This window comes from Topomyia yanbarensis, chromosome 1 (assembly GCF_030247195.1).
Source record: "Topomyia yanbarensis strain Yona2022 chromosome 1, ASM3024719v1, whole genome shotgun sequence".
Classification (NCBI taxonomy): Eukaryota; Metazoa; Arthropoda; class Insecta; order Diptera; family Culicidae; genus Topomyia; species Topomyia yanbarensis.
In genome coordinates, this window is record NC_080670.1 from 14301393 (window position 1) to 14313886 (window position 12494).

The 12494-nt window shown below is 38.3% G+C and overlaps 1 protein-coding gene across 1 annotated transcript in view; it reads right to left on the reverse strand.

Moving 5' to 3' along the window:
• LOC131676943 (uncharacterized) overlaps positions 1-12494 on the reverse strand; it is a 236724-nt gene that overhangs the window by 13050 nt on the left and 211180 nt on the right. The window lies entirely within an intron of this gene.

Below are 12494 nucleotides of genomic sequence, written 5' to 3' on the forward strand. Positions count from 1 at the left end.
AGTGGTCGATTGCATAAGAATTACGTTTTCCCACATATCGTGAGTGTTGGTGGGGGACGAGCAGACTGAACACTGCTCGCCCAGCACAGATCAAAAGATTCGAAAGAAATTCTGTTTTCTGGACGTCATCGTTATCTCACGTTCCTTTTTTGACATAGTGGCTGGATCGAGGAGAAACTTTTTCAATTTTGCAGAGACTTTGATGTGAGTTTTATCTTTTTTTCGTCGTTTCGCGCCCAACTGATTCTCGCATCGCATCATTCTTTCTTTGGTGTATAAGTTATGTGCAACGCATGCATTACGGTGTTTGAATTCATAGTCAAGTGAGTGCTACGGAGGAAGCATATCAGAACAATAAGCTAGGGGAGGGTCCCCGGTTGTGGGCCGGGTTTTGTTTTCTGACTATAAAATTCGTTTCAATCATTTGAATGCTATGCTTGAAAAGCGTTAGCAATAGCTAATACTCTACCGAAAAGAATGTATTGATTCTGTTTGAAACAAAAAAGTTAGGAGTAATTTTCTGAGGTTATGTTTTTTTTGTCCTCGGGTGTGGTTCACCTAGGAAAATCTACTAAAAAACAAAAGTATGATGTAAACCCAATGAAGATTCACAGTTTAAGAATCTTTATTATTATTTTAATTAATTCAATTTCTTCTTTAGTTATTTACTCGGAAGAAGTCAAAAGATAAAAACTTATACGATTTGCTAGCAGACGTTTTCCACTGACTGCTTTTTTGGAAGAAACTTGTCTGCACCTATTTATTTATATACGCATTTGTTTTTATCTAAAGATGCAAACATTTTTAGCCCTGGAGATGAAAGGTGATAGCTCTATTACACATCCAACGACCCATTTCAAGAATGTCTGGCCTTATGCGTACGTGCTGAGATCGTCTTCGCCTACAATTAGCCCCGCACGAAAACATTCACGTATAATTTGAACACTTGTAAATATTTACATTTCCAGAATGAAAAACAACATTTTTAATTATGGCATGCATTTAGTTCAAACGAAATTTTTTGATAATTTATATGTATGCGTTTAAGAATAAAATAAGGCGATCTCACTAACATCCGGCTTTCAGTCAATTTAGTGACGAAATTTCGGAAAATATTGTTTATTGCTTTGAAAGTTGGATTTTTGATGCACTTCGCTATCACACTTTTTTCACGGTTGCCAAACGAAATGATATGAAATCGACAAAATATTAGCTTTTTCGATCAAATATATTATAAAAACCGGGATACTGGCTACTAAAAGTAAGAAGTTTGTTTTTGACACTCCAATGTCAATAATCTGTCAGGTCAAAGGAGTTGCACTTTTGATCGCACTTTTGATTCATCACACTTTCGATTCATCACACTTTCATACTGTGCAGTTCGATTTGGTGGGAGCTGTGCAATATTTCCTTTATCATCCATCAACTAAAGCAATGAATCAGCCAGTCAAACTCAGACTGTAGACGCTAAACGGAAAAAAATGTGTGTAGCTTTTAGAGGCCCCTATTATTGGTTCGAATCAAAATTCGTCGAAATGCCAATTGACAATAAGTTCATCAAAAGAGATTAAAAATACTAGAGGGAGCATAGCGCTACTGTCTCCATGTATTCACGAACTGAAACATGGGGTCTCGCTCTAGCATATTGTATCTCGTTACGTGTCAAACTAATGGGCCTAGCATATGTAAGAGCGAGATGGTAAATTATCAGTGTTAACAGCGATATGCGACCTCTAGTAGTTATAATCTCTTTTAGTTCATCCGGAGTGTTCATTTGTGTTTACATTGCCAATTTTATTTTCGCTTTTTACGCGTGATGTTGACTCGTCGAATGTAAACAAAGTTCATTCTGTAGTGTCAAACTGGCATCCAGGTGGCGAAATCGTTGGAGTACAGCGAGGATACTTGTAATGTATATCGGAACAATTGAGCAGCTTATAACACTGCAGAGAAGCTTTTATCTTGAAACAGGTTTTTCGTGATGCTTTCCGACCACAACATTGTTAAAGAAAAATAGTTTCTGAACCCTATATGCACCGGAAAAAGGTTAGGTTAGGCATACGAGAAAATCGATGTAGCATAGTCACATTAGGCAATGACAAAGTTTTTGTTTAGTAATTAAATAGTAAAATAGTAGCAATCGCGAGCTAATTAAATCCAGTCCTAATCTCAATACTGAACCAGCTTCTGTTTGGTGGTTTTGTCACTTGAGAGCGTTCATAAAATAAGGAAAAGGGTCGCGAGGACACTAAATAACAGTGCTGCAGGATATATTTGGGATACTTTTCGTGAACATCAGCATTTCACCCAAATTAAGAAAAAGTCGTGAATGGCGATATAGTCATGTATATTGTTAAGAGAGATGTCAATCAAAATATTTTTTAATGTTTATATGTAAAGAGACCTGTAAATTCTTGATTAGTTACGATCATCGAGATGCAATTACTTTAAGCAATTATGCAATAACATACAAAAAAACAATGGTCGCTGGTTGTCTTTAGATTTTTGACAGGACGGGCCTATCCAGTTAAGTTCAGCCGTAATTCTGGCTGGTTCTAGCAGGTATTCCGGCTCCAGTGGCACAACCGATTCTAACTAGAATCGGTTGTGTCACTGGAGCCGAAATACGAGCTTGAACCAGCTAGCATTCCCGACAAGGGGTGAGTCGCTTAGAACAATGTGCCATACACATTGTATCACCTACGATAACACGATATAAGATTACGATTCACAGTAATACACGATCATTTCACTCGTTACCACACTGTGTGGCACAATGAGGCACACTTTTGACAACTCAAAAACTGTCAACAAAGTGTAGTTGAATACTCATAGCAACCATTGCTTTTGTTTTACTGAACACCATGGCACACCGTGGCACATTGCGGCACAAGCTACCACGCTATTTGTTTGTGAGCACAATTCGATTTGTGCTAAGCGACTCACCCCTCGATTCCCGATCATTTTCCGGTTGAGTATTACAAGGTCGTCAAGAAAATTAATAAGATCAAGCAGCCTGTTCTTGCCGTTTTTGTTTGACCTCGAAGCTGAGTAAGGTTCTACTCCCAACTGCTGTCAAAATGTATAAACTGACGATTGGGGTTAGAACTCAGTTTTGGGGTCAAACAGAAACGGCTTTAATATTTTAAGTTCTATGTTTAACCGTTTTCTATCCTACTTTTCTCTAGCACATATGCGGTTCCAAAACAATTTTTCCGCAAGACTGTGGCAGTTAAGGAACACAAAAACTTATTTTGATCAAGATATGTGCTTCTCTCTCAATGTTACAATGTTGCTCTTGCTCATTACAATACTCCTCGAATATTTACAACAGTCAAATTGTACGGAAAAGTGTATCGAAGACAGTATAAATTGAAAGGGTTTATCCGTTTTCAATAATATTGCAAGACAGCGAAGTTCTATTAAAATCTAATTTTCAACCTTAACCTGAAATTGTCCCTGACAGCACTGCTTCAACGGAATCCAATCAGTTTAATTAGGTTCTTTACGGACACAGTTAACCTCACTTTTCTTGACAGTTCACTTGTATTGTTTACATGGACTTGGAAAAATTTGTGGACGACTAGATTCGCTCGAAGCAAATCGTAAAGAATTTTTCTAAGTCCACGTAAACAGTACAATCGAACTGTCAATAAAAATTGAGGTTAGCTGTTTCAGTAAAGAACCTAATAACTTTAGTCCTACTGATAATACTAATAACTGTGAGTGTTTAAACTATTGGTAATAGCCCCAGTTATAAGCATTACTGTAAACAAATCTTGTCGAAACCAAAAGTTATTTAACAACGCTGTTGTCTATTGGCTCACAAGTGTGAAACTTATCCATTCGACGCGCCAACTAGATTTCATTATTGGTACCAATCAAAAGATGACGAACGTATTTTCGTAGATGACGTAATGAATGTATCAGTGGATAACCTCGACTATCGACACCTTCACTCTTTATTATAGTGATTTTCCTTTACCATCATTTTGTTCATTTTATAATAAATTCTTAATGATGCACAGTGGCACCTCTCCATACAAAGTTGTGACAAAATGATAGAACTTGGTTTATGTGGCTTAAGACTTAGTTTGATTTTTTTTGTTTCGAATTCATCTCATCAGTAACTAGCACCAACTGGATGTCTAGTTAGCCGATGTATCTATACTAATACCCAAGTTTGCACTAGTTAGACACAAAAAAATTCCAAACAGTTCACACGACATATGTGAACGTCTAAGCAAAAGCAATAGAAACCCGTAGGCATTTGGGTGTTTAAACAAGCTTTTATGCAAATAATTTCTCTCGTCGACACCATCATCCTGAGGACAACAACACGTGTTCCTTCGACCCTCCCGTAGCCACTGGCACAGTAAACGCAACTTGTGCTACGTGCTGGCACTGCTGTTAAAAATTCAGCTTTAGCTGCACCAGTTCCGGCTGTACTGCCAATAATATAACCATTGCGGGACAGCAGAAACACAATCACATTCCAGAGCTACTTATCCCGCAGGAAGTTTCACTTTTGAACTTTGAATAACCTCATTACATTGTGGCACGTGAAACCGCCCGAGCAGCTCTGTAAGCTCACTAAAGCCTATTTGAACTCAACTCGACTCACTTCCGGCATCTTTAGAAGTATGTAGTTGGAACGCCACAAGAAAGATGAAAGATTCCATTATCCTTTCCTCGACGTAAGTCGAAAGGAAGGTTCTGTATATGTGCCCATTCCCCATACCAGTTCATTCATTCATTCGGTGAACCATCGACCTACACACAAACATCGAATAGATTTGAAGCTGACAACAGAGTCCTCCCCAGAATGATAAATATATCAAAACGTATGCGAGATTGCATATGGACAAGCATTAAAGGGCTGACCGTAGAAGCTCGGAAATGGATGTGTAATAATAAGTAATGTGAGATGGTGATGTATGGCTTGATCTTTGTCCCTGGCAGATGATAATTTGACATATGGCAGACTTATGTTGCTTTGAGTTTATCAAGGTGGGTTTACCATTGAATGGTCTGGGTTTTCCTTTTCTTGCGACGCAATCTTCTGTTGAAAGGCTCTCGAGTAAATAATGTAGCACAATAAATAATCTCACAGCAAATAAACAAGACGAACATTTCATGCACAATCCGAGAGAATGTGTTCAGTGTTTTATTTTGTTAGTCTTGGCCACAACCAATCTATATAGGATATTGTGCCTATTATAGGAGTATTGTTACCGTATTTCGCACCTCTCTGTTTCCACTGAGAACTGACATACAAGTAATCTTTCAACTTGTGTAAGAAATTTAACTGTCGCTTTGAAATGACAACAGCAAGTAACAACTTGCCACTGGCCGGCGCATCGATCAGCCAGCAATCGCTATACGGGACTTGTATGCAAACTTGGATACAACGGTGACTCACGCATGCGAATCTGTATGCGATGGTGATTTTCAACGAATTTTCATTTAAATGTTTACACAGGTTTTTCGGGAAAGTTTGTTCTAGCTTATATGTCTGTTCTCTGTGCTGTTTCGAATCAAATCTCGACAAACATGTCAAATGGTCCTAAGCCTCTCTTTGTTTACTTTCTCTTTCGATTATTACGGCGTCATCTTAAAACTTTTCAATATTGTTTCAGGATATATCGAAAAACTCTGATTTCGACTAGCTTATTTTGCTAAGAGTTGAGTAACAAACGTTACTCAAACGTTACGTAAACGAGTTATTAGCGAAAGTAAAAAACTGTCATTTGCACTTAGGACCATTTGACATGTTTGGCTAGAAATATATGGGATAATGGCCACGTCAAATGGGTTTACAGATTAGGTATACAGATTCCAGACTAAACAATAAAACAATGAACCAGAATGATTCTTAATTAATTTTCTAAAAAAATGCAAACATATCCTCGTTTGACACTATCGATCTGACAGTGAATTTAGCCATATGGGTTAACATTTTTGACAGTTATTCTAGCCAAAGGAGAGGGATCAAGGTAGTTCAACCGGAGCTGTGGTCGTGAAGATTCAATATTGTAACAACATTTTTGTTGTTGTAATTTTGCGTGCAAAAAAGCGAAAAAAGGTTCGATTGCGTATCTTTAACGCCAGTTGCATCGGAAAACATCTAGAACAGCATATGGCTTAATGACCCAATTGAGTGCCAGCGAAGCATACGAAAGATTTCCCAATAACAAACAAAAATCCTTTCTATGTCGAAACGGCAATAAGTAAATATTGCCAAAATACTGTCCAAAATCATTCCTTCTATGAAAATGTGCCTCCTCCTCCAGATAAACCATGATACCGTTTGCTGGCACGATGATTAAATCTTAATGTGCTAAAATGGCTTGAAGAGTGCAACTGGAGAACACAGACTCAATTTCACGTTCCAAGTATCTTCAACATTGTAGGATCTTTTGTGTAACTCTTTGACTGCATAATCCATGCCGTCATCTAATATCAGTAGCACGGATGTAAATAGCCGTACGTTCAGCTGTAGATTAGGTACCACTTGGGGATGTAGTCCAAGGAAAAATGTAAAAGGACGGCCTGCTCTTCCGAGTCATGGATAGAACAGCTGCAACAACCAGCTTGGCTCTTCTATGCGGAATTCATATTGCACAGGAGCGGGTTGAAAAATACTTTTGCAAATTGCAGCAAACTCTGAAAAGTGTACATGACAGTACAAAAAAGGGTGATCGGAGGTGGCTGTGGGGATTGGAAAACTGAGCTACCGTCATGTGGTCCTGGGACGATGGAACGTATGTGGCGCAGAGTTTACAGAAGTTTGTGGATGGAGCAGTGGAAACTTTTGACGTGGAACTATGCTCACGTAGCAAGCACAGAACTGTCGTATGAGTTCCACGCCCCGAGCACTTGAAACGTTATAAACATGTGCATATTTTACTCTCTCATGGGGCGATAATAAAATGGTTACTGGTTTAGAAACAAACAGCACCGTGAAGACGTACTGAATTCAGAACACATTCAAATTTCCGGCGGTGTGGCATGCTAACGATATGTGAATAGAGAATTTCCGGCTGGGACGACGAGGACTTCCTTGGCGTGTTCATTCGACCGGTGCTAACATTAGCCAGAATAGAGAAGTAAGTTGTATCAAAGAAGAAATAACAACAGTTAGGTACGTACAGGAAAAAAAGCTCTGAACGATTCGTTTATAATGTATCAAACTCGTCAGCGACGGCGCAAAAAAAACGACAACGACGATGAAGTTGGCAGTGGTTCGGAGAATAGCAAAACCACATTATGCACTCATCCTTCCACGTGCGGGCTCTTCACCTAAAAAGCAAAAACGAGTAGAAAGCTCCTTATTCAACATTGCATTTATCTTCGTCGGTGTATAGCGTCCATGAAATGCGGAATAAAAATCAAAGTTTCAATGTAACCAATGCTAAAAGCTTCCCCTCACTCGTGGTTGCTAAGCGACGAGATAATGCGAGAAAAAGTGCACTACCAGCCCAAATACATTTAAGACCCACCTCCTGACTGCTTGGAACACAGTAGGACAGTATTGTGGAAAAAATTCGCCTTGAAGTGAAAAAGTCTTTCTGGAGAAAGAAATCACTAGCAACAGTTAACATATTAGGGAGTGTGCCTCACTATTTCATCAATAACTCGGCCTACAATAGGAACCAATCCAATAACACAAATACCCTGAAAACTGTGAAATGTTGGTGTTAGAGCGCAATGAAAACTCGAATCGAGTGCCCTAATTTTCGGCCTACCATTTGAGTCAATGTGTTGAACAAAGATGGCGGACATTGCTCTAACCACCCGTTTCAAAAAATAGGCTTATTACCCTGCCTTTTAACTGAAAACTCAAATCTGAAATTAACCTTTAAATCTCACAAAACTAATTAAATTCAGCAAAGTGAACGCACATCGTTTTCAGGATTAGATGCCGTCAGCAAAGTTTGATAAAACTGGATTATGTACAACCTTTCAGCGCTTGTAACATCATTCAAAGAAAATCAACAGTAAATAACTGAAACTCAAACCTTCATTAAGTATTTAACATTATTAAATTAACTTTTGTTTTTCCTACGTAAATCGATTAAAGAACAATATCGCCCTTTCGACGATTGTTTACTTTTTCGGTCCCACGTATCACCATTGAAGTATCGCCCTTAGGGCATGTTCCGGAGCGTTTTATTTTATATAGGAGCGTTTTGTTTTATAATTTCGAACAGTTTTGTTTCAAAATTTAAAACTTATACGACGCCGTTCTTTTTGTTAACGATTTTAAAACACGTTTAGAACTGTGTTTTAAATACATGCAAAGTTTTCAGCACAGACACTTCATTCGCATGTACAGAAAATGCCCTTTGTTTACATTTGTACATGTCGCTCTTTGAACAAAAAACCATTGTTGATAACTTTTTTTTTATTCATCAAAAATGAATGTAGCAGCACTGCCGAATCACCCGGACGTGGCTGTGTTAAACCCGATTCAGACGATACATCAGTGGTGTACAATTTAAACAGCATCTTTTTTACTGCAAACTTAATAAACTTAATTTGTATTTGAATTGCACACCAGCCGTAGTGAAACATATACTCACAAACACACGCACGTTCGGTGCTATGAAAGACCTGCTTCAACTCTTCCCATTCGCAAGGGCTAAAAATGTGCACTGCAAACCGAAGGAAAACAAACGATCGGGTTTAAAGTCATTTCCACAGTTCAGAGATTCCGTGACTTCGCACATAAACGTGTACACAAGAAGAACAGCACTGCATATACTCACTATACAGCAACAGTCGTTTACTGCACGGAATGGGAAATGAAATCTTTCCGTTCAAACTTTCTTCCTTCTTGGGATGGTCTAGTTTTCGTAATAAATCGGAAAACACATGTTGGCAATAGGTAACATTTGTAGCTCATTTGTCATACAAAGTCTTAGGTGTAGTTTGTTGTAATGACGCTGGGCTAAATCAAAAAATTAGTAGTTTTATCGTGCTTGTGATACTTCAAGGTATCGTCTGTGATGAATATTGTCTACAAGAGCAAACTGCTTGCCAAATTGAATATTTTTAGCAAATTTCTTCTGTGTATGCGTTTCCACCGTAGTCTTTATTCTTGGTAGTAGATTTTATCTGATAATTGGTTTTCGCATGATATCTCGTATCGAACGAGGCGAGATGTTACGCATAAAGCTAGTGCTACGATCCATGCACAATGAACATCCCTCCCAAAATCCTAGAAAGCTCATTATTTACATCCGCTGACATTAGAAAGTCTGCGTTCGGAAAATTTTCAGCTGTATTGTACAGACGGTGCCAGCAAGTTCAGTGCTAGTGGGCGATTAGAATGGAAGTGCTGTTTTGTCAGAACGCCTGCTCTAATTCCGAGCTTTGCCTTTTAGCATGGGGGTTGTCGGAGATATTATTCGTTATAAGACACAGCAAGCCTTGATTCATGTGCGAATTAGGGGGCCGGGAAAAAACAATAAAGCAAGCAGTTCTGGATGTAGGTTGGGTACACACATTAAAGTTGACAAGCAAACACTCTTTATAGGTGTCGCGAGAAGATTAGGTAGTGGATTGCAAGTTTGTTAATTTTGGGTCGGGGTAGGTAATGTGTGAAAGCTAGCAAAATTTATCAGAGGAAAACCAGCCAGCCGGCGGGTTGAAGTCAAGATACGCGAAATTGTGGTGGGTGGGTAAACGCTAGTCTAAGGTGTGGTTCGAAAGGTTATGTGTTTTGTTCGTATTGCCCAGATTCGTACAGTCACTTTATAAGTTGTTATTTTATTTCGAAAGACAATAAATTTGAAAGAATGATTGAAACAATTAGATATTCCAAATGATCATAACTGCGATGGCTCAAATTTTGAATGCAAGACAAAAGTGAAACCATTCCGGAACCGGTTCGGAATTCAGAGTGGATTCAGTATAAATTCCAGCTCAAAGGCAACAACCGATTGAGTCGAAATCGGTTGTTACTTTTGAGCTAGAATCTATACTGAATCCATTCAGGACTCCGAAACGGATCCGAAATGGGTTTGACGAGTTAGTTCGGATAAGCTGGTGTGGCGGCGCTAGTGTTTCAACGTATATGCATTCAGATGTTTACACAAGTTATATTAATATATCTGTTCAATCGTGGATGGCTGTTATCTGTGGTACCGTGTACTGCGGTCTTAGATATTTGAAGTCTTATTGTGATATCTCTTTAACAAAAATCTTCGTCTAGAAGCGTGATGATTGCACTACGTCACGCGATTGATAGTTCTGCAATTTATTGATTTTCATTTCACATTAGGGAAAATGTTAGTCCAGTCATTAAATAAAGTATAAAATTCTTTTGTTTACTACATAAACCGACAGAGCTCATCTTTCTGCAGATAGAAATATACATGTTCTGCCATTAAAACATCGGTAGTATTTTTAATTGATTATCTACGAAAAAACATCGCAAAAAATGTCAAATGTCCCCCCCCCCTTTCATATTGTGACAAATTTCAAAGTAAGCTCATATGCCAAATTTCACATTATTTGGACAATTTTAGACCCCCGCCCATTTCGCTTGATGCTTTTGGAATTTTTACTATGGGAAAATATGGAGGAAAAATATACTAAATGTTATAACTTTTAAAGTAGCATTCTGAAAATTACTATTCATACCTCTTTTCAAAGGAAATAATCTTAGTATATGAATGGAGATATTTCCATACCTCGAAAAATTCTTGAAAGTGGGGGGGCTCGGTCATTTTGTCCCCAAAATCCCTTACTTTTAAAAATTTTCTGCTCCATTATGCAAATCATACACATTTTGAAGTTTTCCTAATATGAAAAAGTCTCAGAAATCGAACGGAACCTTTGTGACCTTTGTCCGAATATGAGAAGTTGGGGTTATAGAGTCTTTTGTCATTCATATTAAATTTTATCATTTTCTCGTGCATATATCTATTATTCTTCAATAAATTTTCGTAAAATGTTCCTTGTTGAACGTGGAAAACTTAGGAATAAATTAAAAATAGAATCGTTATCGGTAAAATTAAGACACATCAGATTTTTTGGCATTCCAGGATATCGGATGGTTCCCTGAAGTTTCCGAAAACATAATCTGGGAAATAAAAATGGTCTAACAACGCTCTAGCTCCCCGTTGAATTCTAACGATTTTGCCACCTGGGCACCAGTATGACGCTACAAAATGAAATTCGACGAGTTTTGATTCGAACCAAAAACATCCAGCCTCTTATGGTCCTGGGGCTGGATGTTGTTGGACTAGAAAAATGTAAACACAAATGAACACTCCGGATGAACCTATAGTCAATTGACATATCGACGAGTTTTGTTTCGAGCCCCACCCTCCTGAGTAAAAACGATAGATTCGAACAATGTTTCTGTTAATATTTTCGTAGAAAATCAATTAAAATACGATGTGTGGTTTTAATGATTTTAACTTCTCTCTATGAGAATTAGAAAGTTGAGCTCCATAGATGTATGCAACCTCCACCCCACCAAATTTCTGGCTAGGGTACTGCTTCTTTCTATATTTTCCCCGAACGCTAACCACAATTCCGAAGTTTAGGTGTAGGAATCATACACACCGCATGAATGCATCGTTACTCAATCCGACAAATATTATGGTAAACAATATTCTAGGTTTAATTTCATGAAAGTTATATCTTGATTCCGTTTTCCTGCAAACGATGCGGACAATGTAATAAAATACCTTGTGGAGCCCGTAAAGTCAAACGCTCCGTAACGAGCTTTTTGGCATTCTCCACGACAATCGCATACGTCTTTTTCGACAGGGTAGAAAAAGGCATAACGCACCACCGTAATAAGAAAGATCTAAGAAAATATTTTATCAACTGCAACCATCATTTACGAACCCAACCGGGGGTTTGTAAAAAGATTTCGTTAGTTACATGGAATTTACTTCGTTAGTTGAGATTGACTTCGTAAACCAATTTCTCGCTGCATTGCAATGGAAATTCTGCTCGAAGAATAAATTCTCTTAACTTGAAATTACTATCCATTATTAATGCCATTTTAGCTTAAGGCGAAACTGAGTTAGGTCTCCCAATTACCCCAACTACTATCAAAATGTATGAACTGACAGCGGTTGGCGTTAAAACTACAGACACTTTATACACAGACTAGCGAAGTATCAAAAATTACAGCCAAACAGACTGTCAAAAAGTGCAGCCAAACGAGCATGATTATTTTGAGAAGGGAAGTACAATAGAAAGCCCATGTAAAGCTTATGGGAGCTTCCGTGATGTCAGTTTACATTCATGGTTGCTAGTTTTACTGTTTTTCTCTCCGCTAGTCTGTGTTATAGTGTCTGTAGTTAAAACCTGATTCAGTTTCGAGGTCAAGTAGAAACGTCATCAGTGAGCAAGCAGGCATGCTCATGCACGGTGCAGCTCCGTGTCCTATTGCTATGCACTGACTCATAATGTGTTAGCGTTAAATTCATTGAGCTAGTGCTTGCGCTGGTTTCCAATGAGCTAGA